Source organism: Callorhinus ursinus, unplaced genomic scaffold, assembly GCF_003265705.2.
Source record: "Callorhinus ursinus isolate GAN/ISIS: 27379988/994484 unplaced genomic scaffold, GSC_fseal_2.0 scaffold11, whole genome shotgun sequence".
Lineage (NCBI taxonomy): Eukaryota > Metazoa > Chordata > Mammalia > Carnivora > Otariidae > Callorhinus > Callorhinus ursinus.
This window is the reverse complement of record NW_027397073.1, coordinates 59,680,070-59,707,264: the sequence shown is the minus strand read 5'-3', so window position 1 is coordinate 59,707,264 and position 27,195 is coordinate 59,680,070. Positions and strand designations below refer to the sequence as shown.

The 27,195-nt window shown below is 47.1% G+C and overlaps 1 pseudogene; it reads right to left on the bottom strand.

Moving 5' to 3' along the window:
• Positions 1-3,056: 3,056 nt before the first annotated feature.
• On the bottom strand, positions 3,057-26,530 carry LOC112835032 (sodium channel protein type 10 subunit alpha-like; annotated as a pseudogene).
• Positions 26,531-27,195: the final 665 nt, after the last annotated feature.

Below are 27,195 nucleotides of genomic sequence, written 5' to 3'. Positions count from 1 at the left end.
CAGTGAGGCACCTGAGAACCACAGTCCGGGCCGTGGCAGTAACCCTTACAGGACGTGGCCTCCTCAGCTTCCTGAGCTGGAGTGGGGTGTCCTTGGGAAATTTTCATGCCCTAAACCCATTAGAAGGATAAGGTATTTCATGCCACTCCCCCTGCTTGTGCTCTCTGTCAAATAAATAAATAAAATCTTAACAAAAAAATGTCAGGGTAGTGTTTATGGTAGAGACATTTTAAGGATCCTGCAGGTTCCAAATATTTATACAGTCAGACCACTGTTCTGCCTCTTGTTTCCCTTCAGCATTTAGGTATACTCATAATCTGGGTCAGAGAGATTCCAGTGCCATTTCCTATGGGTGAGGCTGAGAAGCTAGCTCTGACTCTCCATCTGCCCTGGACATCTCAGATTTGCTCCTCTCTTGTAATTGGACCACCAGCTGAACTTTGAAACTAGATCTAGTGAAATTTTCAAGGGCTAAGCCTGCATTTGCACTAAATAAATTTCTGAAAACTCTGGGCAATGCAAGCTGTGCATATTGCATTACTTTTCCAGTGGTTGCCATCATAATTTGGGAAATGCATCTGTATGGAAATAAATGTGGAGTGTGTTAGCTTGCTAGCTGCTGTAACAAAGTACTACAAAGTAGGTGGCTTAAAATAATAGGAATGTATTCTATCCTGGTTCTGGAGGCCAGAGTCTGAAATCAGTGTATTGATAGGGCTATGCTGTCTCCAAAGGTTCCAGAGAAGAATCCTTCTTTGCCCTTTTCTAGTTGTTCTTACTTGCCAGCAATACTTGGCATTCCTTGGCTTGCAACTGCATCATGCCAATTTCTGCCTCTGTCTTCACAAAGCTGCCTTCTCACTCTGTGTGTGTTTGCACATGGCATTCTTCTCCCTGTGTGTTTATGTCCAAATTTGCCTCATGTTTTAAAGACGTTTATCATTGGATTAGGGCCCATTTAATCCACTTAAATCCCGTATGACTGTGTTTTAATTTGATTGATTCATCTGCACTCTATTTCCAAATAAGGTCCCATTTGCATGTGACTATTATTACCATGGGTTAGAACTTCAATAGAACTTTTTCTTGGTGGGGGCGGGGGGTGGTGCACAATTCAACTTACATCCTGGGACAAAAAATGTATCAAGAATCTCTTTGAGAATAATATCATCTACTTAATAAAACTAGTGTGATGATTGGGTACATTTACACATAGCGTAAAAATAAGCCAGTCCCCAACCTCTCTGTCCATCCAGCTGTCTTAGATGGCATTTTCATTGACTGCATGGGATTTTGATGTTGAAGAAGCAACACCATTGATATCTGTGTTCCTTTGTTCAGTGGAACCCATGAGAAGAGCCATTTTGTTGAACTCATCCTTAAGATACAAACCACACACCTGTAGAACATCTGACTTGTACTGGGACAGCCCAGCCCTCAGCTGTTCCATCATTGTCTTATTAACCTACATCTTTGGGTGCTGACAAACCCCAACAAACACCTTGACAGCCTTTCAGCCTCTGATGGGTCAACAATGACAGAGAAAGGAGATCAAGACCTCAGAAAATCTGTACCCATGAGGCATGTATGGTGGACTAGTCACTAGGGTTTGTAATTATACAAATGGGGAATCTTATGAAGTGATCAAATATATGTCAACAAATTGACCTGATCCTTGTTATTGTGGCAGGAAATGTCCCAAGGGCTGACAGAAGATCATGGCTGTCATTATGATTCTTTACATCCTATGTTGTCACACAAACTCCTTGTTCTCCTTCATCTTAAGACCCACCACATTCCTTGGCCTGAATATTCTTTTCTGACAACCCTTTCTCCACTCACTGCATAAATCCAATTAATCATTTGGGGCTTAGTTTCCATTATCTCTTGTGCTTAGAGTGTGCCTGCCATATGATGGGTACTTAATAACATTTGCAGGATGTATTTAAGAAAATATTGAGATACATTTTATCTTTCAGATAATCTTTTTCATAATGTCCCATTTCTTTTGATGATACTAATTTTGGAATCTTGGCCCAAGGAGAATGTGAAAACCGTCCTTCTTAAAGCCTGACTATGAGATGTGGAACAGGTTCTGGAATGTATCCAAAAGCTACCTCTTTAGCTACACAGCAGAAAAGTCTGGCCATTGTAACTTCAGGAGTGTTTTCCTTATCTAAATTGGTGCAGAGCACCAACGAGTTGTTCTAAAGCAAGAAATGGAAGGACTATAGAGAGTGTCCATTTTGTCTCCCACCTCCCACCACTCTTACAAGTGGGGAAACTGAGGTTCAGAAGGGAAAGAGTGTGGTGCAGGCAGCATGGCAGTTGGTGGAATACTTAGGATTAAAACAAACTCTCAGGACAGTGTTCCTTCCTGCTTCATCTAGATTCAAGCTCAAACTGCAAAATAATATCAGGAACCCTGAAAATGAAGAAGTGATCTATGACACATGTCAGTATCACATAACTTTTAAAAATGATTCTTTAAGATGTTACATTGGTCTTGATATACCTTTACAAATATTAATTTTAATGGCTATCTCAAAGGCCTTTCATGACATAGACCACAGGTGTTACCTTGGGCAAGAGCAATTGTCTGGCAGCTCTCAACATGCAGTCATGCAGAATCCTAAATAACATTGTCAATTTCAGTGTGGTGTTTCACAGAGGACTAACTTGGACCTTCAACAACATCCTTGCCAATATATCTTTGGAAGTTCTGGTCCTGAGAAGTTTATCAGAGTAAATGGAAGCTCTGGTCACAATTAAAATAAAAGGACCAAGGACATTTTCTGGCAAGTAAGAGAATACACCACCTGATAATGAAATTCAAATGGTTGTCACAGTGTAGATGCTCTTGGCTTCTGACTCCTATTGGTTTTGAGGGCTTCTCCAAAGGTGGGCACCAAATGCATTCTCTGCCCAGTTCTGACACTGTGACCGGTGGCATGCATTGATGAGGTGGTAACTGGGTGCCACCTTTAGTGGGAAAGAGTTATCACAGAGCTGAAGGTCACATCAGGACTGGTTAGGTCCATGCTGGAGTGTCTTCCCTAGGGCCCAAGGGCAGTTGCTTTCTTACTGACAGCTTCATAATTCATTCTGCATTGAACTAGATGTGCTCATGTTGACTCGATCACTAAGGCCTCTAGTGACACTGTCGTAGGATGGTGGGAAAGATGTGGTAGATGCAGTTTCAGATTTGTCTGGGAGTGTGCAATTTTCATTTGCCATGAATACAATAAAGCCTTCACCTAGGGGTGACACAGCCTCCTCCTCAGCCCTGGGCACACCTGGGGGAGTTGGAGATTGTCATGGAGTGGTGTAACACATAGCTCTGATAGGCCTTTTGAATGACAGTAGCTGAAATATCTTCCTGCTTCCACTGCAGGGTGGTTGCTATTGGTTCATAGGATGTTTTTGAAACATTAGTTGCCATAAACTTCTCTTCCATATTTGCCTTCAGAGAATCCAACTCCCCAGATTCTCTCAGAACATTTCTAGTGAAGGCAAAAAGAATGTCCAGTGAATCTTATCTCCAGGGACCAAGGGTAGGTCCATCTGGATTAATATATTCCGACTGGGTTTTGGGATTTGCAGGGCCCTGAAAGGGTGTCTGCAAAGTCTGAGAGGGGAGAAAATGTAATAAACTGAGTGGCCTCTGGGTCAAACTTTTCCCAGGTCTCATAGCACATGTCAAAGTCATCCTCACTCAAAGGTTCGCTACTCTCCTGCGTGGCTACATTGAAGTTCTCCAGAATCATGGCAATGTACATGTTGTCCACGATGAGGAAGGAGATGATGATGTACGTGGTGAAGAAAAGGATGCCCATGGCTGGGTTCCCACAGTTCCCCCAGGAGCCATTGCTGTTGGGCAGATTGGAGTCACAGAAAGGGGATCCTGTGTTGAAGATAGGGCTGAGGAGCCCATCCCAGCCAGCTGGTGTGGTGGTCTGGAAGAGGCACAGCATGCTGTTGGCGAAGGTCTGGGAAGTTGAACGTGTTGTTGATGCCAGCCTCCCCGCTTACATGGGGGAAGCTGACTATGCCGAAGATGGAGTAGATGAACATGACAAGGAAGAGCAGCAGTCCTATGTTGAAGAGAGCAGGCAGGGGCATCATGAGGGCAAAGAGCAGTGTGCGGATTCCCTTGGCTGCTTGTATCAGCCTGAGGATGTGACCAATTTGGGCCAGGTGGATGACTCGGAAGAGCACTGGGAGAAGTAATTTTCAAGTGAGGTAAGAATTGCAGAAAATACAGGCCTTTAGAAGAGGGGGGGATGATCTAATCAGTACTTGCAAGCATGAGCCCTGACAAAGCTGGCTGCAATCACTGTCCCATCTCTGCTCTGTATGGATCTCCATGTGAGTATTTGTATTCAAGGACTCTGGGCCTTCTGAACCTTGCACAGTGGCTGGCATAAAGTAGGGGCTCAGCACGTGCTCATTGCATAAGTTTTTCTCTCTTAAGTAAGACCCATGCTTCCCACCATGTTCTTATCTTTCTTTCTCTCTACCCGGAATGTCTTCTTCTTAGTCAGCCTCCATGGTCAAAGCCCTATCTTCCGCAGCCTAGGTTAACTGGAAGCGACTACACATTTTTCCACACGTACACAGCCTTTGTCTGGTTCTCTCTATGACACAGGCCCTACTCTTCCCTGAGAATTCAGCCTTGGGACATGTCTTTTTGTCCACCTTTTCCTGGTCCTGTGCTCTGTGAAGGCCAGGATCCCCTGTGATTCATCTCCCCATCTCCTATTGTGAAGATTGACTCAGTTCCTGTACATGGTCCTGTGGATCATTGTACAGAGCCTGGTGTTAATTATAAGGTGGTCTGAAGAGTCGGGCAGCTTGCTGACAGCTAAAGTAGACAGGTTTTGAATGGCCAGCTGTCTGCATAATGGCTTTTATTTGTTTCTTTCATCTCCAGCTGTGTTTGAACTCTATGTTAGGGCCTGGAGATGGGCTTGTTTAGTGTCAGTTATGGCCCTCCCACCCCCCAACTATGAACAGAGTTGGAAAGATGAAGAATGTAAAAGTCTCCCTATATGATATCTAACTTGAAAATTTGTGAAGCTTGATCTTGGGGCCGTGGATGTCTACTGGGACCACAAAAGATTAGATGAAGCCTTTAGGTCAGACAGGATTCAAAATCTCTCAGGACAAATGGTGAGAGTAGTGGCAAGCTCTCTCTCCTTGCCAGGGTTCCCTTGACGCTCTTCCCCTACCTGCCTTTTGTCATATGAATATGGGTGGTCACAGTATTGTGTTGGAAGGAGGAAGGAAACAGGAAGGGATTTGGGAAGTAGTTATAATATTGTATTATAAAATCTTTATGAAAGCCCCTCTCCTAAAGCAAGTTTAACTGGGATATTTTTCCACAGCGTGGGGTATGTGTCTATATAATCTACTAAGATTCTGCCAGCCAGCCAGTCTACATAATACTTCAAGGTAGTATGAGTCTTCATACTTGTAACAATTAGATACTCAATCCATGTCTTGCAAGTGGGAAGGAAGAAAATGAGAGGGGGAGGGCAGAAGGATGAAGAGGTGGGTTCTTTCACTTGTTTTCCAGCTGTCTCTATGACTGATTTCTAACCAGTGGATGGTGTTGCTATGCAGGTCATAGGCACTGGTAGTTAAGGTGTCCCCATCATACGATGGAGTACTTTGAGTATATTTTATTTCTATAGTGTTGTTAAGGGAAGTCACATAAGCAAGCTCTCTTCTCTACTGTAAACTGAAAATGACCTTTAGAGTTTCTCACTTGGAAAGCAAACGAACAAAACAAACCTCCCACAAAAAACCAGCAGCAACAGGAAAACAAAACAAAACAGAAAACAAAAATAAACGTAAAGCTCCCAAACAAATAAACACAACCCAAGGCTGTGTTTCAGCACCAGGGTGGGGAGATGGATGAAGTGCTGCCAAGTTGTATTTAGATGCTGTTAGCTCTTGATGGTAAATCAATGGAAAATTAAATCTACAGCAATGTTCTGACATGAAAATTAAGCAGGTCATGATATAACAGGTCAGGATATATTTGTAATGCAAAGTAAACCTGGTGCACTGTCATTTGGCCTTTGTAAGGCTAAACTGTGCCTCAACCACAAGAAGGCTAAGGACATTCTCTTGGTTGTTGGTAGGAGGCAGCTAGTTCATTAGAAGGACATTAGCCTGGTCTAAATTCAGCTCTACCCTTTACAAACTGTATGACTTTGCATAACTTTCTTAATCTGTAAGGCTCAATTTTAAATGTATAAAATGAAGATAATAACACTCCTTCAGAGAGCCATTGTGAAGGCTCCCAAGGAGCCCAGCCCAGTCCTCAGAAGTCAGCAAGCACTCAACTGTGGTGGCTCCATTCCCCACTTTCGTTTCTGACCTTATGCGTTTTCTCTGAACACTCATTGGCCCCCAAATACTGGGCCTATCATTCAAACACCCAGACTAGGCCCTAAGAGCATTGATCTCTTGGCATTGATCTTTGACTTGTCTATCACTCACATTCCCTAAGTGGACAGTTATATAATGATTTAACTGCAGATCTTTGACTTAAGAATCTCCTCTGAACACTCATAGTCTTTGCTCACTCTTCTGGCAACCATCTCCTTTTCCAGAAAGTATTTAATGACTCACCTCACATCGTACCACCCATTCTCCTCTTTGAAGACCATCAAGATAAGGCCCTCTGGAAGATATTCTCTGGAGAAGTGCCTGACTGTCCCCATCAGCCCCAAAGTTCAGGCAATGGGCTATGCACACAGTAGGTGCCTAAAAACACTTTGTGACAGCATGGAAAATGCCAATGGAAACTCTCCATTTCACAGAGAGGACAGGGGCATTTTAAATCTGCCGCTTTTGGAAAGCAGCAAATACTGGGCTCCTCTAACATGTAATGTATATTAAAAACGTTTGTTGTCCTCTTGGTTTTGGAAACAAAACAAAACAAAACAAAACAAAACAAAAAAACAGCCCAAACAACCCCAAGCAGAGTCTGGGCTTCCCCACCACCTGTAAGCCCACTTACTCCCAATCGAGAGGACCATGACGATCAAGTTAAACACATTCCAGCCTTTGGTGAAGTAGTGATGCTGCAAGGCAAACATCTTCATGACACACTTACCCATGAAGAACTGATTGATTTTGTTAAGGATTTTTGTCTTTTCTTCACTCTGTTCATCAGTCTCCACCATCATGGTGATCATGTTGAGGCAGATGAGGACCATTATGACAATGTCGAAAGCTTGTCTGGCACAATGTCAAAGACAAAGCCCTGGTACTTGTTCTGAGAAAACAAGAGATGGTCCATCAGGGCCTTTCTGGCCAACATACAAGAGGCATCTGGAGAGGCTGCATTCTCCATAGATGGCTTTCTAAAATCTGTCTGTTATCTTCCTCACACCACATCCAAACAGAAGCCAAGTCCTGTCCTTACTCCTTCCAAAATCTTATTCTTAGTTGATTCTTCTTCAATGCCTCAATTCAAGTCCTTGTTGCCTTTCCCACCCCCTTGAAGTCACCAGGCACTTTTGTCTCACTGGTGCACCATTTTCAAGCTGTTCCCATCCCATCTCCTGGCTATCTAAATCCCAATAGTCCTGAGTGATCCATTTTTCTTAAGCCCCTTCCAGGGAGATCTCCCTAATCACCTATCACATCACACCACATTGCCTATTTCCTCTCTCCTCTAACAGGCTTCGTAGTCCGTCTTGAGTTCTAGCATTTCCTGTGTGCTTCACTTCTTCTCTACTAGATAGTGAGCTCCTTGAGGATGGGACCATGTCTTATTTATTTATTTAAAGATTTTATTTATTTATTTGACAGAGAGATAGAGAGCACAAGTAGGCAGAGGGAGAGGGAGAAGTAGGTTCTCCACCAAGCAGGAAGCCAGACGTGGGGCTCGATCCCAGGACCCCAGGATCATGACCTGAGTGGAAGGCAGTCGCTTAACCGACTGAGCCACCCAGGCGCCCTGGCCATGTCTTATTTAACATTGTGCTCCCATAGTGCCTGCAGAGGATGAGTTCAAGAACTGCAAATTCAGTGGCTGCTCATTCTCCCCCACCCCAAGTACTCCAGGGCAAGAGGGTAGGCCTGGAGTCCTTCTTGTTTCCCACTGTAACTTCCAGACCTTTGCTCCTCCTGAATCTTGCAAAACCCTTCCTCCTTTGAAGCTTGTGTCATCTAGGTAGTTTACCTTCATCTCTTCTTCATTGCTGCCACTTACCAACCTCCTGGTCCTTCGGCTTCATTACTGAGGAGTGAGGCTTTTGGCCTGACTTCCACTCTTGGCTACTACCTCTTGGTTCCTTAGCTAAATCTCTCATGACCTAGCTGTTCCTAGCTTAAAGAAAAAAAAAATCTTCCTGAACCTTACATCTCCCTCCAGCTACCACACTACTTCTCCCCCCACTTTCACAGCCAAATTCTTGAAGGCATGTTGTGCAATCACTGTTCCCCCTCACTCCCCACTTCACCTCCAAATGGCTTTTGTCCCCATCCTGCCACTGAGATGGTTCTCGTTAAGATCACCAATGACATCCAGAATGTAAATCCAAGGACACTTGTTTGGCATTGCTTGCCACACCTGCCACCTTGAAACTCTCCTTTCTTAGTCTCCGTCATGCCTTACTTCCCTGGTTCTTTTCTTGCCTTTCTGGATATTCTGTTTTGAGTCTTCTTCATGCAACCCTGAGATGTTAGAGTACCTCAAGCCTCAGTCCTAGGCACCCTTTGCTCTTCACCCCATTCTTTCTCTCTTAGGAATCTCTGCAACCTGTGAATTGGTACATGTGTGATTTTCACTAATTTTTTAAATATATTTTTTAATTATGTTATGTTAGTCACCATTAAGTACATCATCAGTTTTTGATGTAGTGTTCCATGATTCATTGTTTGTGTATAACACCCATTTTTTTCCTATGTCACAGGATTATAGTCTCTTCAAGGGCAGGAACTTTGTATGTGTTGCTCACTGCTCTATCCCCAGTGTCTGCCGAGTATCCCCAATAGCATGCAGTAGATGCTCAATAAATAGATTAATGAATGGATGACAGAATGAACAGCTCTGAATTACTCACACCTCAAATAAAATTAGAAGGCCACTCTATTCTATACAACAGGCACTTACTGAATGTATACTATGTGCCGGACTCTGCATGAGTGGAGGCAGAGAGGACCCTGTCATGAGTCTCATCAGGGAGCTCACAGGACCTGCAAAGCAGACATGGGGGAGAAGGGCTGTGACAGAGGCTGGGTCTTGCTTTCTGTTTCTGTTGGGTAGAGGTTGCTACCCTGTGGGTTAGAGCAAAGAATCAGACCCAAGTGGGTCTGGCTCTGGGCATAACTGCTGGCCCATGTCTTTTCTGGAGTGGGAGAGGGATTGAAGAGCCACTAATAACTTCCATTTCATCACTGAACATGGTGAAAAAATAAAGGGCCATTTATGACCACACAACTTCTAATTAAACAGAGCAGGTGACAACATCACTAAGTTGTAGGCATTGAGTTTGCCCTGGATATTTGGATGCTGGGGAATGGAGCAGGTTGCTGGCTGCTCTTGGCTTAACCTGTGGGCAGGGTTCACTTCTTTGCAACTCTCAGGGCTCTCAGAGATGATGAAGTGATGATGTGATATCCTAGAGCCTATTATTTTCCTATAAAGTGAAGTATGTGAAACCTGTTTTTAGTAATTTCTATAGCAGGGAATGTTATAGAATAAAATTTCCCAGTCTTGTGGAAGCTGTAGTCTTTCCTATGGAAGAAGCATACAATTTAGAACTTGAGCTTTGCCAGTGGTGAGGAGGAGTGTGAGTGTGTGTGTGTGTGTGTGTGTGCGCGCGCGTGTATCCCAGGTTGACCCTGCTATGAAATGGCACCCATGCACCTGTGGATCAGAACTCCTGTATCAATGCTCAGCTTATGTGACCAGCTTAACCTGTTGGGACTGCTAAGGGAAGAAGATGAGCATTCCAGGGCCAATAATCTAGTGAAAAGAGAGCTGGATCTGGGAAGGTGAATCTTAGGTAGGAGTGGGGATTTCTCTTTTTGCTTGTGTTTCTTTCTTGGCTCTGGACTTTGAGGAAGCCAGATGATCAGGCTTGTCCCACTGGGTGGTGGGTGCCAAGATGTTGTCTGCCATATGGATGCTGGCCAGGAGCAAGGATGGGCCAAGACTTGTGGACCCTGGAGATCAGCCAAATGCAGTTACTGCTTGGGCCCCCGCTCTGCTGATTTCCCCTTTGGAACCCCTAAGACTTCAAAGTCTTGGTTAAATGTTCCAGACTTGCCTCGGCTATGATAAGGGGAACAAAGGGCTATGCTTGGAACAGAGTATTAAGGAGAGAGCCACATTCCTCCACTAAAGCTAGGACAGTATTGATAGTTAATTAGTAATTCACCCCCTTCCCACCCAAAGGGATGATGAATCTCAGAAACACAGTTGGGCTGTGAGGTCTCACTTCCCTTATCCATGTGGCGAGCCTCCCCCATTGCCAACCTTGGAAGGTCTTGGTTATGGCTTGATTAGGAGAAATGGTGATTTTGTCATAGGTCTTCCTGCCCAACCATTGGCTTCCACTCTGACTGTAGTGCCTGGAATTTCAACATTAGGTTCCTACCTTTGTATTAAGATAGTGTCTTCTCCAGGGTCCCTTTTTGAAATGCAGCTCATCCTATCCCAGTGAAATTGTCCTCCTTGAGAGGAGGAAGCTATGGTGGCCTGTGGGATTAGTTGATAAAAGGGGAGAATCTGAGATGTTATAGAGAGATTGAGCAGCGTGTAGGACAAGGTACTAACAATTGTCATGATTTTGCCAAGGGATGTCCCTAGCACAGACTCCTTACCATCTGGTTCAAGTGTAGATTGAGCATCAGTCCAGCCACCAAGTGAAGGCCAGCAGGGACTCAGCTGCTTGTTTCTCTGTAAGTCTCAGGCTCCTCCTCCTCTGACTTGATGCTGATTGGTTGGGTTTAGCCCATTTACCTACATCTTTTAATTCTGAGCTTGTTCCTGCCCATTGGACTGGCTGACAGAGGGGTACTCCCTGAGGCTTAAGGCTCACTCAACCCCAGATATCTTGATTTGATGGGGGATTTGGAAGGAAATCTCTGCCCCTACAGAGGTCTGAACATCCTATCACCCCTCATTATAACACTTCTTATCAGAATTGACCATAGGGATACATTTATGACCACTGTTTCCAAGGAAAGTATATCCAAAGGTCATAGCATTTTTTTTCTCCCATAAATGTTTTCAAGACTATGTGCTTATGATGTTTTTAGTAACTTATACAAACCCCATGCCTTGATTTAGAAATCCTAATGCCTTGGCCAATAGAATATATGTCTCCTTAATTCTGGGGAAAGTTCCTCTCCTTTGTTTGTAGGTCCTTAGGCTTTGCCCTGATGGTGGTGGTGGTGGTGGTGGTGGGGAGTCTAATGGCATAAGCACCTGTAGTTTTCTTCACAGATACTGCATCTTAACCACAGAAAGGTTATGTAAACGGACAAGATGCCAGTTCCATTCTGATGGCTCAGAAATTCTTGGAAGAAGTTTCATTGTACATTTCCTACATAACAATACTCCCACTCTCAAACCTGTTCATTCACTCTCAACGGAAGCCAACTAGAGGTTTGACATTTTCTATCTTCTGGTGGAGGACTGAGAAGAACTGAGGTGATAATATGTATGGTTTGAGTGTTGCATTTCATCGGGGAATAAAAGGCCATGTCTCTTAGGGTTTTTGTGAATAAAGGAATTGAAGTGGAGTATAGCTCTAAGTTTTGGTCAATCTTTAAACACAACAATGGGATAACTTTTGGTTCCTATTTACCATGACCGTGATGGGGACCAGGATCCCAGGGGCCTGGGTTTTGGCCATTTCCCATCTGTCTACTGTAGGCATGGGGTGGAATTTAGGGTGAGCCTGGAGATTCATTGCAACCTAGATCATGATGCATAACCACACAAATGCTTCATTTCAGGGCTCTTACCACATTTAGTATCATTTAGCCTAACCTGCTCCCAATCCTGTGATTGAACCCTAAACTGTTTGCAGAACTCAGTACTTCCCTAAACAGGTCTATTTGGAGTACCTGTGGGAGATATTTGGAAGATCAAAGTTCCTTCTTTTAGACTTCTCATTCCTTGGGACTGGGAACTCTCATTACATCATCCCCAAATTCAATCTAGATTTCCCCCTTCACAGAGAGTGCTGGCCAACCCTTACCCACCATTGGAATAAGCTATCGGTTGGATTTCCAGACACATTCTGCTTCAGGGAAGCTCTGGGGCTCACCAGAGGTCATAGGATGGGCTTCTGGGGCTTCTTGGAGCCCAGCTTCTTCATAGCATTGTAGTACTTCTTTTGCCCCTCTGTCATGAAGATGTCCTGGCCCCCTAAGTACAGGAGAGGATAAAACACACCAATGTTTTTAAAGCAACAAGAACTCCCTGGAGTACCAAAATCAGAGCATGCTGGAGAATAAGAACATCTCTACCTTCTCCCTTCTCTGAAGAAAGACATGTCAAGGACAGAATCAAGCAGTGTCCAGCCCAGGTGCCACAACCAGTGACAGAGTGGGTGGGAATGAGCCCCAGCTCTGACTCCCTGCCTGAGTCTCTGGCACAAAGCCTGTTTATGTCTCTCCTGCAGGAACCCAGAGGTACTGCATGGGCAGAGGGTGGGAAGAACTTGGGAGTGGAACCTAAGGAGAAGGTAAATATCATTTTAAATCGGAGCCTTGCAACCAGCCTGATCATTTTAGTCAAAACCACTGGGCTTCTGGAATCATAGTTCCTGCCAGGGACAAGAGCTTCCCTCAGGGCCTCCTTCTGCAGCAAAGACCTTGAGATCCAAACCGTTAACCTCTTCCTGGAGAGGAGGAGCTAAGGACAGTTACTGCCTTATCCAAGGGTCTTTGGAGAACTCTTGATCCATTTGCATTGCCCTCTGCTATTACAATGCCAGAACTTCCAACATCAAAAATGCCTTCCTCCTTTAGCTTTGGGTTTTTTTTGAGGACCCTCTAGACCTCCTTCATTCAACCCCCCACCTTTCACTCCCTGGCATAATGTGAATTCTTCGCATTTCCATAGCATGTTTGTATAACTGAGATCACTGCAAATGCTCGGGAAATGGGCTGAGATCTCTGGGATTTGAGAGGAGATTTTAAGAAAATCTGTGGATAGAGAGAGCTTCCAGGGAGAGACATCTCAGTGGGGCAGGGCAGAGGTTTGGGAGCACTGGGTAGGGCAACACTGAAAATTCTGAGCAAGGAGTCAGCAAATATAATACCCCCACCCAACTTCAACCCTGGTTTATCTCATTCTATCACCTAACATGGCCAACTCCCTGGCAAGGTCGTACTCAGTTGCCTCATCTATAAAATGGGAGAAGGGATTGCTTGAATGGTCTCAAAGCCCTCTAGGGTGCTAATGACATTGACCAGCACTTCACAGCTGTCTTGCTGAGTCCTTCTGGGGCAGAAAAGGGCTGCCCACTTCTTATGCCCAGAACTCTGGCCAAGGACTTCCTATAGGTGGGAAGACTATGCCATTTGACATTTATTTTGAATTATATTAGTATAATAGCTCAGTCTTAAACTAGTTGCTTCTTTTATTTTTTAAAATATTTTATTTATTTGAGAGAGGGAAAACGAGTGAGAGAAAGAGAGAGAGAGAGCACACAAGCAGGGGGGAGGGGCAGAGGGACAGGGAGAAGAAGACTCTCCACCGAGTGGGGAGCCCAAGGTGGCAGCTCGATCCCAGGACCCCAGGATCATGACCTGAGCTGAAGTCAGACACTTAACCGACTGAGCCCCCCCAGGCACCTCTAAACTAGGTCCTTCTTGAACAGGCTTTTACTTTCCTCTCACCAGAATCCTATGAGTAGGTATTATTAACTCCACGGAATGGATGAGAAAGCTGAGGTGCAGAGAGTTTTTAGAAATTGCCAGGGTCAGCCACCGAGCAAGGGGTTGAGTTGGGAATGCAAGCCCAGGTTGGTATGATGCCAAAACCAACGCTGGGCCCTTATCCATGTGACTTATCCATAGGACCCTGTTTTTTCCTCTGGATTTCAGCTTACATTAGTCTAAAGTGGTGCTTCATCTACCTCAGAGGAATGGAGGGTGTTAAATGAAAGGATTAATAGAGGGTAACAAGAAAGCATTTTACACCTTTAATGCCCTAACATTTTAATGTAAACATGAGAGGTTATCTGGGATTCGGTTCCTATTCATCAGAGTCAGCATCCATGGAGGCAAAGGTCTTTCTCCCCATCCCAAGGAGGGTTGGGATTCTGCCAATACTGGAGCTCTGGCCCTTGCTGAGGCCTCCTGACTTGGTGCTTCTGGGGGTCAGAGCTCCAGACAGAGGCAGCAAGTGCTGGAGCCCTTTCTTTCCCAAGGGTCCCCTGAGACACACCCCGCACACCTGGTTCCAGCTGGAAGACCTGGGCACTCTGGGAGAGTGGAAGGGGACCCAGACAGAAGCAGGGATATTGTTGACACAGAGAAATGCAGCTCTTCCAGCAGTAGCCCCAGGACACCAGGCAGGGGTAAGGGCTACAATCAGGGTGCAAAGGTGGGTATTGGTGTTAAAGGCCAAAACTGGGCTCCTGGTGAGACACGAGGGCTAGGAATAGTGTTTTCTTTAGTCATGAAGTCAGGGGACAGGGAGTGGAAGATTCACGGAAACACCTGAGCCCCACTTATCTTTTTTTTTTTCTGTTGATTGTAGTTGTCAATTATGACCCCAACAAAGAGACTGAGTGTGAAGAAGCCACCAAAAATGATGAAGATAATGAAGTATAAGTACATGTACACATTGTCTTCCCACTTGGGCTGCAAGTTCACCTGTGAACAGACAAGGTGAGGCATGGGGAGCAGGTGGGTGTATGTTTGTGTTCATCCCTGAGACAAGAACCTGGGTGTGGGAGGGTGGTTTATTCGGGAGTCAGGAAGCAGGACTGAGGGAGGGGGAAGGTAAGCAGGAGAAAAGCCAAAGGGGGTGTTGATAAGCAGCCCATCACTGGGAGGCAACTGGTGTTCCATCCTGTTGGGGTTCTCCAATGAACTGTGTAGAATGCACCTCAGAATTGTACCTCTAAGGGATTGGGAAGCTGGAGCATTTATCTGCAGACTCCCGAGACTTATCTGTGAGGGTTGTCCCTATGAACATTCAATCCCCTGCCCTTAGGGGAGGGGCTGCTGAGCAAACTCTGACCCTGAAGAAAGTCAAGTCTCAGAGAATCAGAAGCACAGCACCAGAGTGACCTCAAGAGGTGGGCCAAGGGAATTGGGGCAGGGCATCAGCTCTGCCACAGCAGCAAAGGGTCTTTCCTCAGCAGCGTCCATCTCCTCCCCCCGGCTACCATGATAATACCCTTGTTGTAGCCACCACCCTGCTCCTGCCTCTGCCCAGGGAGTGTCCTTACACACAATCCTGGAGAGGTTATCTGACATTTTCCTCAATGGTGAGCAGGAGAACTTGAAAAGCCCAGGGAGTGTGCCTGTAAGGGAAAAGGTGAGGTTGGCTTAAACATTCAATAGAGGGCCAGCTGGACACTGCTCCAGGGAGGGATAAGACCAGGCTGTTGGGGGACTGCCTTATCTGGTACCAAAGCCACCTTCAGCCCATTTCAAATAGACTGATGTGAGTGGAATGCACCGAGGGGAAGGCAGAAGGCATGGCAGGCTGGACTCACATCTCGGGCATCCAAAGCTGCATACACGGTGTCCATCCAGCCTTTACAGGTTGCCTGGAAACAAGGAGCAGAGGCCACTCAGTGTCTGCGCATTATCTGCACCGAACTCCGTTTTGATTCACTTGTCTGTTTTTCTCATATCACGGGCCCCCTGGAGGCAGTCCTCTATACCTGCAAGGGCTAAGCACAGCACCTGGCCCACCACAGCTACTCAGGGATTATTTGTTGAACCAATCATGAACAAACAGTGGGATGTAGGAAGGTGTGGGTAACTGCGTGACAAATGTATCAGCAATTGCATCAACACCTGATTGGATGAGGGCAAGGTATGGATGAAAGAATGGGTGTGTGAATGTGTTTGCCTGCCATCACCACCACCACTTTCTATCATTATAATAGACCTGGAATACAATCGTTACTGTCTAGGAGAGGATCTGCAGTAGAGGACTGAACAGGGGGCTATATCGTGTCTATTTTGTACAAATAGTGAATTCTAAATCATCACCTGATACAATTGCACTGCAGGTTCATCCCTTTATTCTGTGCTGCCAGCCCACACTTGTCTAACTGTACCACTGTGACATTGCTTGTAGCCTCATGCTAGTCTGTAGGAATAAGTAGTGACTTCAGCTCACACTGATTGCTAGCCCTTGCAAAGTCTCTACAAAGCAACTTCTGGAAGACACCAGACCATCCACATTATCAAGTAGCCAAAGGAAGAGACATGGTTAATCTCCAGACTTACCACCTGCAGAAGTGTTAGGTAACCGATCGCAACATTATCAAAGTTGACTTTCACATTGACCTAGAAGAAGCTGCCACTGTGCTTCTGATCTTTATAGTCAGATATTATATTCACAATAGACAGAGGCACAAGAGAAAAGTATCCATTGGTTTTCTAGATACACTGCCCAAACTTCGCCTCAAAGAAGATCACACCAATGATGCTGAAGATGAGGTAGACGAGGAGGACATTCATGATGGATGGGATGGCACCCACCAGGGCATCTACCACCACCTGGGGGGAAATGCAAAAGGATCTGGAAACCTTCATGCTGGATCCCACTTCTGTCTACACTCACTTAGTCTGCTTCATGAGCCAGTGGCCTTTGGAGGTAGCAAGAGAAGTCGGTTAATTAAGACAATAACTCAGAAGACTGAGAGGCACTGAAGATGGGTTTAGATCTTCTCCCTAAACATTCTGGGCAGGTTTTAGGATCTTTTCCCGGGATTGAGGGGATGGATGAACTTACAGTACACACACGCTCTCTTAGGGGTGTGAGTGTGTGTGTTGTGCTGGGACATACAGACTTCTAGAACCTTAATTATTCTCCTTAAATGCTATTTTAAAAGGGCTTTTTAAAAATATAGTTCAAAGTATGCCTCGGTCAAGAATCAGTGAAAATCGAAATCCATATTCACAAACTTGCTTATTTGTAAAGCAGCAACCTAGAGATAAAATCAAACAAATTTCAAATGATTTCAATCATAAGTTCCTAGTGTTTGTGAAGGTACAAGTGAATTTTTAAAGTCCATTTTTGTTTTTGAAGATAGGATGCCTTCTTTCAGTCTGTGATGGAAGAAAGCAAAACCTAATTTTCAGTAGGAGAGGGGGACAAATTAGCAGCCCCTTGTCCCCCCAGTAATTCAAGGACCTGGCTTGGGAACATTCTATCGTGAGGAAGACAGTGAAGCCAAGGTGGAGGTGACGCCTTGAGTCTCACTCAGAATATGGCTCCGGACTCCCTTGCACTGCTCTCATGCACGCTCAGGACAAAATGCTTCCACTCTCAGGAAAGACTATTTAAGCTGAAGAACGGGTTCTCTACAGTGTTGTCTTTTCGAGTGAGGTGGCTGGCTTTACGCCTGCATGCACACACCAGGCCACGCGACTAGCCTCATGAAACAAGAGGTGAGTGAGAGCTGCCTTCTGCACGATCCAGTTTCTCACTCGATTTCACGTATGGGACCCTTTCCCCGGTCTCTCGTACACGAACACGAAATTCTTCCAGTTTCAAGAACAGCAATGTTAGCTGCTAAAGTTCAGTAACTCTACAGATTTGATTCTTTGACTTAGTATCCTGGCACCTAGGCATCCAGACACAGAGGGTACAGCAGTGCTAACATCCTAAAACAGCAGGTTGGTCGAGGGCAGCCTCCTTAGAGGCCTGTTTCACGCTCAGAGTAACGTTGAGGTCGCATTTCTCATGCTTTCACAAAAACACACAACAGATGAAGTTCGCGCTCAGGTGGGCGCTCTTTGCTGAGGCACAGGGTCTCTACAGTTTTGTTCCTTTGTGTTAAGTGGATGGCAGTCAGGACTACGCACACACAAGGTGCGGACGACCTAGCTTCAGGAAACAAGAGTTCAGTCGAGAGGTGCCTTGGGCCCATGCTTATTTCTCCCTTGGAATTCTGCTGGGACCCATTCCCCAGGTTAGCACACAAGCACAGTTGAAAATGTTGCCACCCTGTGGAGAGGCGACGTGAGTTGAAGGTGGGATTCTTTACAGGCTTGTTTCTTCCAAGTCAGTGAAGAGCACTGAGTGTTCCAAACACACATGGAGCAGTAGTGTTAGCTTCAGGTAGCAAGAGCTCAGTCGAGAGGTGCCTTCAGCAATGGCGTATTTCTCCCTCACTTTTACGTATGGAACCCGTTCCCCAGGCTCTCAACCACGGTACCCTGGAAACGGCTTCCTCCCTCAGAGAGGTCGAAGGTAGCTAAAGAACGGTTTCTCTACACTGTTGTTGCTTCGAGTTAGAACGCTAGCAATTAGACACCCATGCCAAAGTGCGGCCGCAGTGGTAGCTTCATGAAACAAGTGGGGAGTCTTGCTCTGCCTTCTGCTGTGGCCTGAGTCTCACTCAGAAAATGGTTTTGGACTCACTTGCAGTGCTCTCATGCATGCCCACAGCAAAATGCTTCCACCCTCAAGAACAGCTATTTTAGCTGAAGCTCGGATTCTCTACTGTGTGGTTCCTTCGAGTTAGGTGGTTGGCTTTGGGCCTGCACGCACACACGGGACAACGGTACTAGCCTCAGACAAAAGAGCTGAGTCGAGAGGTGTCTTCGGCACCGGCCTTTTTCTCCCTCGGGTTTTCGTAGGGAAGCCGTCCCCCAGGCTCTCACGCACAGTACACAGTATACTGCTTCCTCCCATTGAGACATCAGTGGTAGCTAAAGCACCGTTTCTCTACAGTGTTGTTCCTTTGAGGGAGGTGCCTGGAACTTAGGTCTGCACGCACATGCAGGAGGAGTGCTAGCCTCGTGAAACTAGAGCTGATTTGAGAGGTGCCTCTGCATGAAGGTGTTTCTCTCGCCCAGTGATTTATGGGATCGTGTCCCAGGCTCTCACGCACACACACTGAACGCGTTTCCACCCTCTGGAACAGCGATGGAATCTAAAACATGGTCCCTCTACAGGGCTGTTTCGCAGAGTAAGTACGCTAGCAATTAGACTTGCACGCAAAAGTGGGGCCGCAGTGCTAGCTTCCTGAAACAAGAGGGGAGTTGTGTTCTGTCTTCTGCTGCGGCCTGAGCCCCCTTGGATTTAGGTTTGGGACTCACTTGCCTTGGTCCCACGCATGCACACAACAAAATACTTTCAATCTCAGCAAAGGCTTTTTAAGGTGAAGCACGGATTCTCTTCAGTTTGTTTCTCCGAGTTAGGTGGCTGGCTTTAGGCCTGCACGCACACACGGGGCAACGGTATTAGCCTCATGAAGCGAGAGGTGAGTTGACAGCTGCCTCCTGCGCGACCCTGTTTCTCCCTCGATTTCACGTATGGGACCCTTTCCCCGGTGTCTCACAGACGTACAGTGTACATTTCCTCCCGCTTCAGGAACCAAATGTTAGCTAAAGCCAGTAACTCTACAGCATTGACTCTTTGTGTTAGTGGCCTGGTACCTAGGCATCTAGGCACACAGGGTACAGCAGTGCTAACCCCCTAAAACATGAGGTGAGTCAAGAGCAGCCTTCCTCACTGGTCTGTTTCTCAGTCAGAGTTACATTTACGTCCCATTTCTCATGCTTTCACAAAAACACACAGCAGCTGTAGTTCGCTCTCAGGAAGGATGCTCTTTGCTGAGGCTCGGGGTCTCTAAAGTTTTGTTCCTATGTGTTAGGTGGATGGCACTTAGGACTACACATACACATGGGGCAGACAACCTAGCTTCAGGAAACAAGAGTTGAGTCGAGAGGTGCCTTGAGCCCATGGTTATTTCTCCCTCAGAGTTCTGCTGGGACCCATTCCCCAGGTTGGCACACAAGCACAGTTGAAAATGTTGCCACCCTGTGGAGAGGTGACGTGAGTTGAAGCTTGGATTCTTTACAGGCTTGTTTCTTCCAAGTCACTGTTGAGCACTGAGTGTTCCAAGCACACATGGAGCAGTAGTGTTAGCTTCAGGTAGCAAGAGCTGAGTCCAGATGTGCCTTCTGCACTGGCCTTTTCTCATTCGCCTTTGGTATGGAACCCGTTCCCCAGGCTCTCACACACGGTACCCCGTAAACTGCATCCTCCCTCAGAGAGGTCGACAGTAGTTAAAGCACGGTTTCTCTACATTGTTGTTGCTTTGAGTTAGTATGCTAGCAATTAGAGTTCCTGCAAAAGCGGGGCCGCAGTGCTAGCTTCATGAAACAAGTGGGGAGTCGTGTTCTGCCTTCTGCCGTGGCATGAGCCTCAGTCGGATTTAGGTTTGGGACTCACTTGCAGTGCTCTCATGCCTGCACACAACAAAATGCTTCCGATCCCAGGAAAGGCTTTTTAAGGTGAAGCACGGATTCTCTACAGTTTTTCTCTTTGAGTTAGGTGGGTGGTTTTAGGCCTGCACGCATACACGGGGCAACGGTATTAGCCTCATGAAACAAGAGGTGAGTTGACACCTGCCTCCTGCATGACCCAGTTTCTCCCTCGATTTCCCATAGGGGACCCTTTCCCCTATCTCTCACAGATGTACACTGTACATTTCCTCCTGCTTCAAGAGCCACAATGTTAGCTAAAGCCAGTAACTCTGCAGCATTGATTCTTTGTGTTAGTGGCCTGGTACCTAGGCATCTAGGCATGCAGGGCACAGCAGTGCTAACCCTCTAAAATATGAGGTGATTCGAAAGCAGCCTTCATTACAGGTCTGTTTTTCAGTCAGAGTTACATTTACGTCCCATTTCTCATGCTTTCACAGAAATACACGGCAGATGAATTTCGCGCTCAGGAAGGGCGCTCTTTGCTGAGGCACGGGGTCTCTACAGTTTTTTTCCTTTGAGTAAGTGGATGGCACTTAGGACTACACGCACACATGGGGCAGACGACCTAGCTTCACGAAACAAGAGTTGAGTAGAGAGATGCCTTGGGCCCATGCTATTTCTCCCTTGGAATTCTGCTGGGACCAATTCCCCAGGTTGGCACACAAACACAGTTGAAAATGTTGCCACCCTGTGGCATGTGAGATGCTACATGAGTTGAAGCTTGGATTCTTTACAGGCTTGTTTCTTTACTCTCGCCCTGGGCTCCGAGATGCAGGGAGAGCCCGTCGGGCTGGATCCCCCCCCACAGGGATCGTTGTGTGTTTGGTGCCTCACCACCTGAGGCCCAGACAGTGATGCTCTCTATGGAGCCCCAGAGTTTTAACAGTGGGAGGCTTTAAACCTCCAGGCCCCCGATGGAGTGCTGGCAAGGGCCCAAGACAGCATAATTACACAGATAAAGACTCGCAGCATTTACTGGACTTGAGTGTTTAATCGTGAAGCAATAGGGCAGGGGCCCTGTTGCCCTCCTGGCAGCTCCAGCCCTGTAATGCCTCCAGATGAATTCAATTAGGAGTTGAAGCTGCTCTCATATTAGTAAACCTGATAGCTCAGCTAATGGACCCAAATGGTGGGGTGGGTCCCTATCTGTCACTGTCAGGCCCTTCTCTGCCTGGCCAGGGTCATGGACAAAAAATAACCAAACCAAACCAAACTGAAACCAAACCAGTACCCAGCAGATGTGTACTGAAAACTGAGTAGAGACAACTAGCCAGGGGAATCCTGAGAATGCTCTGAAGGAAACATGAGAAGGAAACGTGTAGAAGGTGGCAATCCTCGTCCAGCAGGAACCAAGGGGTTTCTGTTCACCCCAGGGTCCCCCAACCCCATCTCAGCCCACCCTCTCCTCTCAACTGCTGTGGTCGACCCTGCCCAGGGGCACACAGCCAGTGCCTGACATTCCTCAAGCTGAAGGACGTGATAACTTGGGGCATGAATGATGTCTTCCTTATCTTTGCCCAGCCCGGTGCCTGTCACGGCGTCAGCACTCAGAGGCCAGGTGTCAAGTTCAATTCCTGAATTTAATGCCATGGTATTAACAATGCTAAATCTTTCTAGATGCCTCTTCCCTGTAGTGTGTTTTCTTCAAAGATTTGTCATAAAACCATGAAGTTTCCTTTTAGCTCTTGTGAGACACTCCTAAACCCCAGTTTTGCTTCCTGCCCAGTCTGTGTAAGGCTGTCAGGACAGTACTCACACAGACTGCCTCTCCAGAGCACCAGAATGTTTTGGGCTGGGAAAAAGGGTGTGGACAAAAGAGAGTGGGGGTGGGGGGAGTCACAGGGAAGACCTCCTCACCCCCGAGTGACTCTGACTTTCACCTGCTGGCTCAGAAACACACTTTCTCTGCGCATTGTCTTTTGTTCTCTTGTTTCTTGGCTGTCACTTTCTGGGCACTTATTTCATCTTAGGCAGGAACGAAACTCTTGACAAGCAGCATCTTGTTTAAGCTTCAAAAGAATCCTACCAGGTAGGCATTACCATTCAGTTTCAGAGATGAAGACAAGGAGACTCAGAGAGGTGGAGGATCTCATCCTCATCAACCCCTACCCCCCATCCTGCTGAACCCCCTTCCTTCCACTGAAATCGTGCTGACCAGCCCAGAGGTTAGGATGGACTTGAACGCTACTCACGATGAGACATGAGGTTATGTGGGCAACTGCAGTCTGAAATACCACTTCCCGAGCCACCCCATCCGCCAGCCCCTACCATCCCACCAGTCAGGGTCTGGCAGGCTGTTCAGCCTCTCCTGAAAGCTCACATACCTACCTCTGCAGGGGCCTGGGCAGCAGCCTCATCTTTCCACTTCTCACCCACGTGGGAAGCCAGGTCCTCAGAGGACATTCCAGAGCCTGGGCTCCTGGCTGCCAGGTGGCCCTCACACCTCCCGACTTGCTGCAGCTGCTCCTGCTAGTGAGCGAGGGTCCCATCTGGACACCTGTGCCCATCCTCAGCTGACTGCTTCTCAGTTTGAAGACATCTTGCACCCTCAGAGTCTGCCAGAGCTAAGGACCTAATCTCTGCAGCATACGTACATGCATCCATACACACATGCTTGTAAGACATGAGCCCAGAGTTTCTCTAACCATGTCTGTTTAACTCTCGACTCCATTCCTTACAAGCTATGTGGCTTTATGCAAATAAATTTAACCTGATCTCCATTTTTCCCACCTGCAAAATTGAGAAGGCAAAATCTACTTTATTCAGTGCTTTTGATGACTAAATAGGTGAATGCTTGTATAGCACTTGGCATGAAGTGCTTGGCTCAATAGATGTTAGCCATGACCATTATTACTTGTCCAGAGGTCAGAGCGGTAGCAACCTTGGCTATCTGAAGTCCCCCAAGAATCCCAAAGTAACTGAAAAGGCCTCTGAGTGGAGACAGTCTTCACAGAGGTCATGTCCTTTTTTCCGGGGATGGTGACGCCCTGCCCTCAGCTGTCACCCACACATGTAAAATATGGCAGCGGATAATAGCAGCTGCTGGAACACACGAGAAGTGACAGCTGCAGGGGAAGAAGGCTGTGGTAGAGCTACGGACTCAAAGCACAGCTGTCTGAGGCCACTTAGTGGTCTGGCCAGCAGCGTTGCCTGTCTCCAGACCCCACAGGGACCCCTTCCTTCCCATATTGTGCAGAAGTGTCATTTTCCTGTGACATCCTTTGTTGGGAAAAGCTGGATAAATGAGTCACATAACGAGCAGGACTCCCTAGGCTTCCGATGAAGATCAGATAAATCTCACTCTTGGACAACATCTGTTCTTAGAGGAGTCTTGTTAGTTCTTAGAGAGGAGTCTTGTTAGCATCTCAGGCACAGAGCCTGAGTTGGGTGAAATAAGCGGGGCAGTTGTGTGAAACACAATCCCAAGAACGTCAAAGTGGCCTGGGACTAAGGTGCTGCCCCTGCTCTCTACTTTCCGGGGGAATTCTGACCCTTTGTTTCCAAGCCCTGCTCAAATGCCACGTCCTCCAGAAAGCTTGGCATAGTATTTGCTTCCTGACATCAGGTGCTCCTATGCTTGGCTTGCCCGGGGCTCATCAAGGCTGTGCCAGTCCTGATTTTGGAAAACCTCCTTATTCTAATTTCCCTTCTGCCCCTGTCACTCCAGCCCTGAAGCTGTCCCATGTGAGGATTCTCACCGGCCCTTGAGGGATCACTTCCTGCTGGGAGCTCGGAGCATCCTCCTCACCATCCTCCTCCAGGTCATCGGGGTCAGATTCGCCTTCGGCGATGGGCACAGAGACGCATATGTTAGGATTGGTGATGAAGTCATTGTGGTCGTCCCTGGGCCCTCTGGACACTGGAAGCCCTCTGGGGCTCCCCACAGCTGTATCAGCAGCAATGTGGTTCTCAGCTTTGGAGCTGGAGAGGGGGAGTTTCCCCACCAGCTGGGGCTCTGTCTTGGGCCAGGGCAGCAGTCAAGGCCTGGTGAAGAAGCAGCAAATGGCCTTCCTGGTACAATGGCCAAATGCTGGATCCATGCCAGGGCGACCTGCAGGTTGTTCACCTCCCCGTCTTCATCTGGAGCTGCAAGGTTGTCAGCACTGAAGGAGTTCATCAGCAGGGCGAGGAACAGGTTGAGCACCTGGAGAGAAGGAGTGGAAGCAAAGATGGCTCGACCAACGACAAGCTGAGTCCCTCCATAGTCCACCAGGTTGGCAGCCGGAGGGCAGGACAGCCACACCTGGGCCTCTCCCTGCCCACCCAACATGCTTTCCCTCTTGGGGGAATGGACATTTTGAGAGCCACCGAGGGGAGTCTTGGGATGTCCCAAGCAACCTGCCTCATGTGGACAAGGCTTGGAAGCACATTTTCTGCCATAGAAAAGGATCATACCTTCCAAACCAAGGGACATTCGGGGAAAAGAGAGAGGAACACGAATGGGTCTGCCCTGAGACCACTGTCATCTGCCAAAGCCCTGGGTTCTTTTCCTCACTCTGGGATCTTGGGCAATCTCCTTGCTGTTTCCAACTTCATGTTCTTCCCCCATGAGCAGGGAGTGGGGACTCCCTCCCTTCTGGAGTGGTTGTAAAGAGGAAACTACCCGAGGGCTGTAAAAGTGCTCAGAAAGGGAAACTTCCTGCCTGAGGATTTGGGGCCCCTGTAGCTCTGCAGGCATGCTGAGCTCAGCCTGGAAGAAAGGATCTTCAGCCAACCCCCTAACTCAGGAATGGGGGGGAAGGCATCTCTGGCTCCATGCCCCAGGTGGGAAAGACTGAAAAGTCTGGATTTGTTGTTTCATCTCTCCTGGTTTAGCTATCTTGTGTTTGCAAAACTCTTATAGGAAAAGAATCCAATTTGGTTGACTTTCAGGGCAGTAAGAAAGGGACTTCTGAGGATCCATATGTCCCCCTCCAGTAGCCAGTGCTGGTGCAACAAGGGTGCCCAGAACCACAGTGGGTAGGGGTAAGTCGAGGGCAAGGGGCCAACTAGGATAGAGAAGGGGTGCTGGGGCCACCTGGGGCTCCCCAAATGTGGAGGTGGATTTTGTTGTTGACATTGTGGCATTGGATGTGGTCCATGATCCAGCTTCTCTCTTTCATCTTGTCCCATTGTGCCTGCCCTCCTGCTTGTAGCTAGGACCTGTGTAACTTAGAGAAATCAGTCAGCTCTCACACCCCTAGAGAAAAGTATCTTCTGAGAACCCCTAGAGTGGGGAGGGAAATTTTTCTTCATCCTACACCTAACATTTACTGAGTTCCTGTTGTGGCCTAGACACTGCACTAGGCAATTTGCCTATGTCATCTCCTGTAATTTCATTCCCTGGGTAAGCCTATGAGCAAGCACTATTTTCTTGATTGTAAGGAAATTAAAGCTGGATGAGATTGTTTCTTGTGCTGGGTCTTCCAGCCTTACTAGTGGTAGAACTGAGATTCTAAACAGGTCTTTCCATCCCTCTCCTATGTGCTCACACCAGCAAGTCACCTCTCATGGGACAGCGCTTAGAAAAGCCCCACATGACTTTGCAAAGTTTGAAGAATTACAGTCTGGGAGGTATGATGGGGGCATAAAAATGTGCAACCTCAAAGCTTTCTAGGATAACCCAGAAGTCTCCTCCATGGCCCCCAAGACAGTGCCCCCAGGGGGGCTCAGTACTTACCACCAGGTCCCCCAGCAGCATCACTGTCAAGAAAAGGATGAGGCATATGGATTTCTGGCCAACTTCCATGCAGGCCCACATGTTCTCGATCCACTCTCCACACAGGATCCAGAAGATGATGAGGAAGGAGTGGAAGAAGTCTTGCATGTGCCAGCGTGGCCATTCTTCATTGGGCATGGAGATATTATGCCGGTTGTTCCAGTAATTATCCCCAAGTATCTGCTTGCCCACCAGAGCAAAGACAAAGATAAGGATGGCCAGGATGATGGTGAGGTTCCCCAGCACTCCCACCAAGTTCCTAATAATCTTGATGAACGTGTTTAAGGTTGGCCAGGACTTGGCTAGCTTGAAGACACACAGCTGCAGAGAAACAGAGACTGTCATGTCCTGGCTGCTCTTCTCATCACCTTTCATCTCCAGTCTTGACCCGAAACCAAGGGTCAGGGAGAAGCACAAGGCAGCTCATTTCACTAAGATGGCGGTGCTCCCAGGAAGCTGCTTTTTGAGACCTTTCTTTCTGTCATCAGTTACTCAAAAATGTGACCAGCTTTCTATGGGTCCTCATGTATCAACATGCCTCAGCAACTGTGGCAGTCAGGAGTTTTATAGTGGGGTGGTGGTCTTGCCATATGTATTCTATTTTGTAGCCACAGGCTTCCTGAATGTTGGCCTATGCTATGGGGGTATGATGGAACTCACAAATAAGTGAGAATGACCCACTTTTGACCAGGAGTAAGCTTAGCCATCTGCAGGGAGATCAGGACCCACTGTATTTGAGAGGTATCGGTGAATCATATCTTGGGGTATTTCTTATCTTGGAGCCACGGACAGCTTCTGCAACCACCACCAACTCTGAAATGGCAAGTATATGATTTCATGGACCCAGCATTCACATGTTTGTTTAGTTGGACAACCAAAGTATTCACGTCATTGAATGCCAACCATGCATGTGCCTGGCGCTGTGTGAACCTGTGGGGTGTATGGAGAGAGATATGTGGGTTCCTGCACTCATGGAACTAATGGCTTAGTTACAAAGAAAAGGCAAAGATACAAAAAGCCGGTTGGAGGAAAGATGACGG